The sequence below is a fragment of the Eschrichtius robustus genome, chromosome 1 (assembly GCF_028021215.1).
Source record: "Eschrichtius robustus isolate mEscRob2 chromosome 1, mEscRob2.pri, whole genome shotgun sequence".
NCBI lineage: Eukaryota > Metazoa > Chordata > Mammalia > Artiodactyla > Eschrichtiidae > Eschrichtius > Eschrichtius robustus.
In genome coordinates, this window is record NC_090824.1 from 170,725,245 (window position 1) to 170,731,858 (window position 6,614).

The 6,614-nt window shown below is 38.7% G+C and overlaps 1 pseudogene; it reads left to right on the forward strand.

Annotated features, from left to right (window-relative positions):
- The first annotated feature begins 6,015 nt into the window (after positions 1 to 6,015).
- On the forward strand, positions 6,016 to 6,365 carry LOC137761337 (small ribosomal subunit protein eS26 pseudogene; annotated as a pseudogene).
- The last annotated feature ends 249 nt before the right edge of the window (positions 6,366 to 6,614 follow it).

The following is a 6,614-nucleotide window of genomic DNA, read 5'->3' on the forward strand; positions in this document are numbered from 1 at the left end:
TCCAAGGAGGTTTGTTTAATGGTTACAATCAGAGCCCATGTAACCAAGACCCACAGGGAATCAAAAGAGGGAATTCTTTACACTATGCCGAGATAGTGCCTTCTGAGAGAGAAAATTCCTAATGTACTATCAATACTTGGAGAGATTTTGTTCCCCAATCTTTGGTGAATCCATCGTTGAGTTCACGTCCAGGGTTAAGCAGATCTGCTAAACAATTCTTTAATGGTGATTACTTTCAAACGAAGGACTTGAAATTTAACTTTACCCAATTTTATCAACATGCAAGGTAAACATTTATTTTCTTCTAAAACACATTATTTAACAAGAATATATTTAAGTAGAGAAAAGCTTTCTAATTCTCTTTGGTAAACGTTGCACCTTGTGTGAAATGACTGCCAAGTGCAGAGCTGAAGGGAATCTCTGCCTGCCTGTTCAGATCTGGGGAGAGGAGCTCACTGGCCCTACACAGGATCTAAGCCATCCGCTCAATAAAAGGATTGTAACCTATCACAATCGTACAAAAGGAATGAAGGCAAACTTCTGATGAGGATGAACGAAGTAGGTAACTGCCAGTCATGAGTTAACTCTAAAAGGCAGCTACTTCTTTGATCTCTTCTGAAAAAGGAATAAGAAAAACTTCTTTATCAGAATAGAGGAAGTTCAAATAAGGGAATTTATTTCTATTTCACGTTGTTACATTGTCTGAATTTTAGAAAATATTCCCTGGAATAAAACAAAATATTTATGTATTTCATAAGCACTGGAATTTTTAGCACTAGTGCTTTCGTTTGTAGGAACGGCATAAGTGAAATGTTCCTTGACTGATATCGGGCTGTGTGTGCTGGATGGGAAAAGTGCTTTATGTTTCTGAACTTAGTAAAAAATACTACATAAGCCTTATATTAGTTTTGATATTTCATCAGGCATGCTATTCTAACTTGTTTCTAAGTATTCTAAGTTCAGTTATTAGAATTATTATTTTATAGAAGAATCTTATTTTCTTTTTAAACATATAGAATTGTGTATCATCATACATCAGATTTAAAGATTTTTGTAATGATGTCTACTAACTCCATTTTTTAAATGGGTGCTAAGACCAATTATTTTTCTTTTTTTAAAAAAAAATTATTTATTTGGTTGCACTGGGTCTTAGTTGAGGCAGGCGGACTCCTTAGTTGCAGCTCACCGGTTCCTTAGTTGCGGCATGCATGTGGGATCTAGTTCCCTTCCCAGGGATAGAACCTGGGATCCCTGCACTGGCAGCGCAGAGTCTTAACCACTGTACCACCAGGGAAGTCCTTATTCTTTTTTTCACTGAAAATGATTGAAATTCTGCATTCTCCAGGGAAGGAAACAAGCACTAAAATATTTTACTGACTTTAATGATCATGTAAAATAGGGATTGTACTGTTTTTAAAGTACTTTAAAAACACTTCCCATGAAACTATTATATAGATCTGAAACTTTGATACTTTTTTAAAAATTACCAATAAATAAATTACCTTGGTAAAGATTAACAACACTAATATGTACAAAATAGATAACTAATGAGAACCTGCTATGTAGCACAGAGAACTCTACCTCACTTCACTGTACAGTAGAAACTAACACAACATTGTAAAACAACTATACCCCAATTAAAAAAAAAGATTTACATGCATATCAAAGGAAAAAAAAAGATTAAGAGACATGAACCTCATATCTGAACATGGGTTTCATTTTGTATGATCTCTTCAGAGCTGGATGAGGACAAGATTGCCGACACCAAGAAGAAAGCCCTCCCTACCGTGGGCTGAGATTGGCACGTCTGTTCTCGGCAGACTCTCCCTTCGTCCATGGGAATGTTGTGATCAGTGTTACTCACCTGGGAAATGAGGTCTGAAGGAAGGATTGGAGCAGGGTGATCATTCTATAAAACCCAGACTTAGGTGGGAAAATGCAGAGGGAACAGTAACGAATGTGGAACCAGATAACTGACTCACTCCTGGACAGATTCTGTAGTGTTTACATCTATAGCACAATTATGAGGCCATTTATAAGGTACAATGTCTTATAAAAGTGGAATTATACATGTGAGTTGTCTTAGTTACAATACGGAAAAGATGAACAGGAAGATAGTTTAAAGAAAAAATATTTTTCTCCTCTCTCATTTTACATGAAGGATAAAACATGAAATTCTATTAATTTTCTTACTTAGGTTTTAATAAACATTTTGTGTACTTCCTAAGATGGAGGTCAAGAAAACCTGATGAGTAGGGTGCTCTGAGCAAGCCTTCCTAGAAGCAGTGTCCAGATGGACTCTGGTCGCCATTGTGTACTGGGCACAGCATGGAATCGTGTGCACATCTTCTTTGACCCAGTAAATCTCCTTGGACATTCACACACCCTCTCTGCACACCCCTGCACACCCCCACTTAGACAAGCCCTTCACAGAAACCCCCTCTCCCTGGCATCCCAGATATTGTCCTAAATGAAAATAGCTAGCAAAGAGAATGAGATCAAAACAATGACTTAAATGACTATTAAATTTCAGGCTTGTTTTGACAAAATTATATATTAATTTTCTAAACATTCTAAACAATTCATCCTTCAGAAATTTTAATACCCTTTGTAAACTTTCAAAATGTAACTACAAATTCTAGGACACCTTTCTGCTTTCTCATTAATCTCTCACCAAGACCATAGCATACTTTGTAGGTTGAGACACGGAGTGGTAGAAATTGTTGAAGTAATAAATATAGTGGTTAAGAATTTAAAAGGCAGAGTATTGTACAGAATCTCTTTCCCATGTATTCCATTAAGCACTTTTATTTTTGAAATATATCTGCTTAGCATAAAATTATATTAAGTCCTGTTTAGTGTCTACCAAAAATCACTGTTCCAGCTCCCTCTATTAACAAATAAACAATGATTTCAAGTTGTTCCCCTGGATGTTCTATAACAGAACTGTGCTGAATTGTGGCCATTGATATCCCAAAGGCCATGATATACATTGTTCAAAAAAAAGTCCAGCAAATAGAAAAAATAGAAATACAAGCAAGTTTGCTCATTTTAGAGTATACTTCGGGCTTCCCTGGTGGCGCAGTGGTTGAGAATCTGCCTGCCAATGCAGAGGACACGGGTTCGAGCCCTGGTCTGGGAAGATCCCACATGCCGCAGAGCAACTAGGCCCGTGAGCCACAATTACTGCGCCTGCGCGTCTGGAGCCTGTGCTCCGCAACGGGAGAGGCCGCGATAATGAGAGGCCCGCGCACCGCGATGAAGAGTGGCCCCCACTTGCCACAACTAGAGAAAGCCCTCGCACAGAAATGAAGACCCAACACAGCCATAAATAAATAAATAAATGTTAAAAAAAAAAAAAAAGAGTATACTTCAACCACTGGTAAAAGAATAAGTTAAAATGAATAAATTGTGCAACTATTAAAAAGAATTAGTTGTATATAAAAAATTTTTTTTTTAAATGAGTAAATTGAAAACACATTGTATTTTTTTCCTATCTGCAGCAATGTCCGGAGACAAGGAAATTCCATGATGTCAGCAGTTGAAAGATGACACATTACTGATTTGGAATGTCATTGCATAAAAGTAAATGAATAATTCAGAATGAAAGTAAACCCTGAAAACTGGAGAGGAATTCCCTTAACTGTGGTTCCAGCTAAAGAGCCTAGTTATTTCAGTGAGAAATAAAATTTATTAATAATGAAATACCATTTTGTCTATTTTTCATATTTTAAATGAACAAATCTTTATTAAGCACTTACTATTTACCTAATAATTCTAAAAGCTGCTGTTTATTGGGCACCTAGTATGTGTCAGTACGTACATACTGATAAGTTAAATGTACAAGTTATCCACACAGTTATATCATACAAGGGGTACGTACCTTAGCCCAGTATACACAATAACATGACATTTGGGTATTGAATTACAATTTGAATTACAATTCTCCAGGTTAGTGAGTAAAGTGAAACTCAGATACTGTTTTCTCAAAATCTGGCTAAGCTCAAAATGGCATTCTCATCTTCTCTGTGGTTGATGATATTCAGAGTTTTACAGACTAAAACCCAGTTTTTGCCACTAAAGATTTTTAAAAAAATATTTATTGGGCTTCCCTGGTGGCGCAGTGGTTAAGAATCTGCCTGCCAATGCAGGGGACACGGGTTCAAGCTCTGGTGTGGGAAGATCCCACATGCCGCGGAGCGACTAAGCCCATGAGCCACAACTACTGAGCCTGTGCGTCTGGAGCCTGTGCTCCGCAAAGAGAGAGGCCGTGACGGTGAGAGGCCCGCGCACCGCGATGAAGAGCGGCCCCTGCTCTCCGCAACTGGAGAAAGCCCTCGCACAGAAACGAAGACCCAACACAGCCAAAAATAAATATAAATTAATAAATAAATTTAAAAAAATTTATTTATTTGGTTGCACTGGGTCTTAGTTGCAGCAGGCGGGCTCCTTAGTTGCAGCATGTGAACTCTTAGTTGCGGCATGTGTGTGAGATCTAGTTCCCTGACCAGGGATCGAACCTAGGCCCCCTGCATTGGGAGCACAGTCTTATCCACTGTGCCACCAGGGAAGTCCCTCACTAAAGATTTTTAATAAACTTATGAATACAGTTTCTGGTTCTGCATGTAAGGAGCTTGGAAGTTACTACTCCATCCTAACAACAAGTAAATGTTGAACAAACTGCAGAATCAACAACTCTTCTTGGATCTATAAGGGGAGGACACAGGGCATGATACTCAACTCTAGCCCATTCTAGCTATCCTGTTCCAACTAAAAGAGAAGAGAAAAAAAACTAAAAAACACTTGTGCAGTTCACAGACCAGAGGCATAGATCCACTAAAAAACTGAAACCTAATCATAGGCATAACACACACCTCCCCACCAGAACATTAAAAGCCTATTTATAGCAATTCCTTTTGCTCAGTACATCATGTTTGGCTATCAAGAAAAAATTACAAGCCTCCTAAAAGGCAAAAAAAAAACCCAAAACAAAAAAAACCCCACAATTTGGAGAGACAGAACAAGCATCAGTACCTGGCATGGCAGGGATATTGGAATTATCTGACCAGTAATTTAAAACAATTATCACTAATATGCCAAGTGCTCTAATGAATAAAGTAGACAGCATGCAAGAACAGATGGGGAGTGTAAGCAGAGCGATAAAAGCCCTAAGAAAGAACCAAAAAGAAATGCTAGAGATCAAAAGTACTGTAACAGAAATGAAGAATGCCTTTGATCAGTTTATTGGCAGACTGGACCTGGCTGTGGGAAGAATCTCTAATCTTGAGGATGCATCAATAGAAACCTCTAAAACTGAAAAGCAAAGAGACCAAAGACTGAAAAAAAACCCTCCAAAAACAGAACAGGATGTCCAAGGACAGTGAGACAACTACAAAAGCCATAACATATGCATAATGGGGTTACCAGAAGGAAAAGAAAGAGGGAAAGGAACAGAAAAAATATTTGAAACAATGATGACTGAGAATCCCCCCAAATTGATGTCAGACAGAGTACCACGGACTCATGAAGCTCAGAGAACACCAAACAGGATAAATGCCAAAAAAATTACACCTAGGCATATCGTTTTCAAATATAGAAAATCAAAGATAAAAGAAGAAAGAAGCCAGAGGGGAAAAAACACCTTATCTACAGATGAGCAAAGGAAAGATTTACATCATTTAAATTTAAACCATTATATGGTTTAAATTTAAACCATTACATGGTTTCTCCTCAGAAACCATGGAAGCAAGAAGAGAGTGGAGTGAAATATTTAAAGGGCTGAGAGAAAAACCCCACCAACCTAGAATTATGTACCCTTTAAAATTACCATTCAAAAGTGAAGGAGAAATAAAAGCTCTCTCAGACAGACAAAAATTGAGGGATTTTGTTGCCAGTAGACCTGCCTTGCAAAACATGTTTAAAGGAAGTTCTTTAGAGAGAAAGAAAATGATAAAGGTCGTTAACTCAGATCTACATCAAGAAAGGAGGAGGCTCTCTTGCCTCCTCACTTCCAAGATGACCAAGGAAAGAAGGAACAATGGTCCTGCCAAAAAGGTCTGTGGCCACGTGCAGCCTATTCCCTGCACCACCTGTGCTCGATGCGTGCCCAAGGACAAGGCCGTTACGAAGTTCGACATCTGGAACATAGTAGAGGGCGAAGCCATCAGGGACATTTCCAAAGCGAACGTTTTCCATGCCTGTGTGCTTCCCAAGCTGTATGTGAAACTACATTACTGTGTGAGTTGTGCCATTCACAGCAAGACAGGAACAGTTCTCCTTCTTGGGAAGCCTGGAAGGACCAAACACCTTCACCCTGATTTAGACCTGCGGGGGCTGCCCCACAACCTCCACCAAAGCCCCTGTAAGGAGTTAGGTCCTTAGAGACTGAAGAAATACTGTTCTCTGAAAAGACAATAACCTGGAAATTAGACTTAAAAAAAAAAAAAGCTAGAAAAATGGTACTGATTAACTTATTTGCAGGGCAGGAAAAGAGACACAGACATAGAGAACGGACTTGTGGACACAATGGGGGAAGGGGAGGGTGGGACCAACTGAGACAGTAGCATTGACATATATACACTATCATGTGTAAAACAGATAGCTAGTGGGAAACT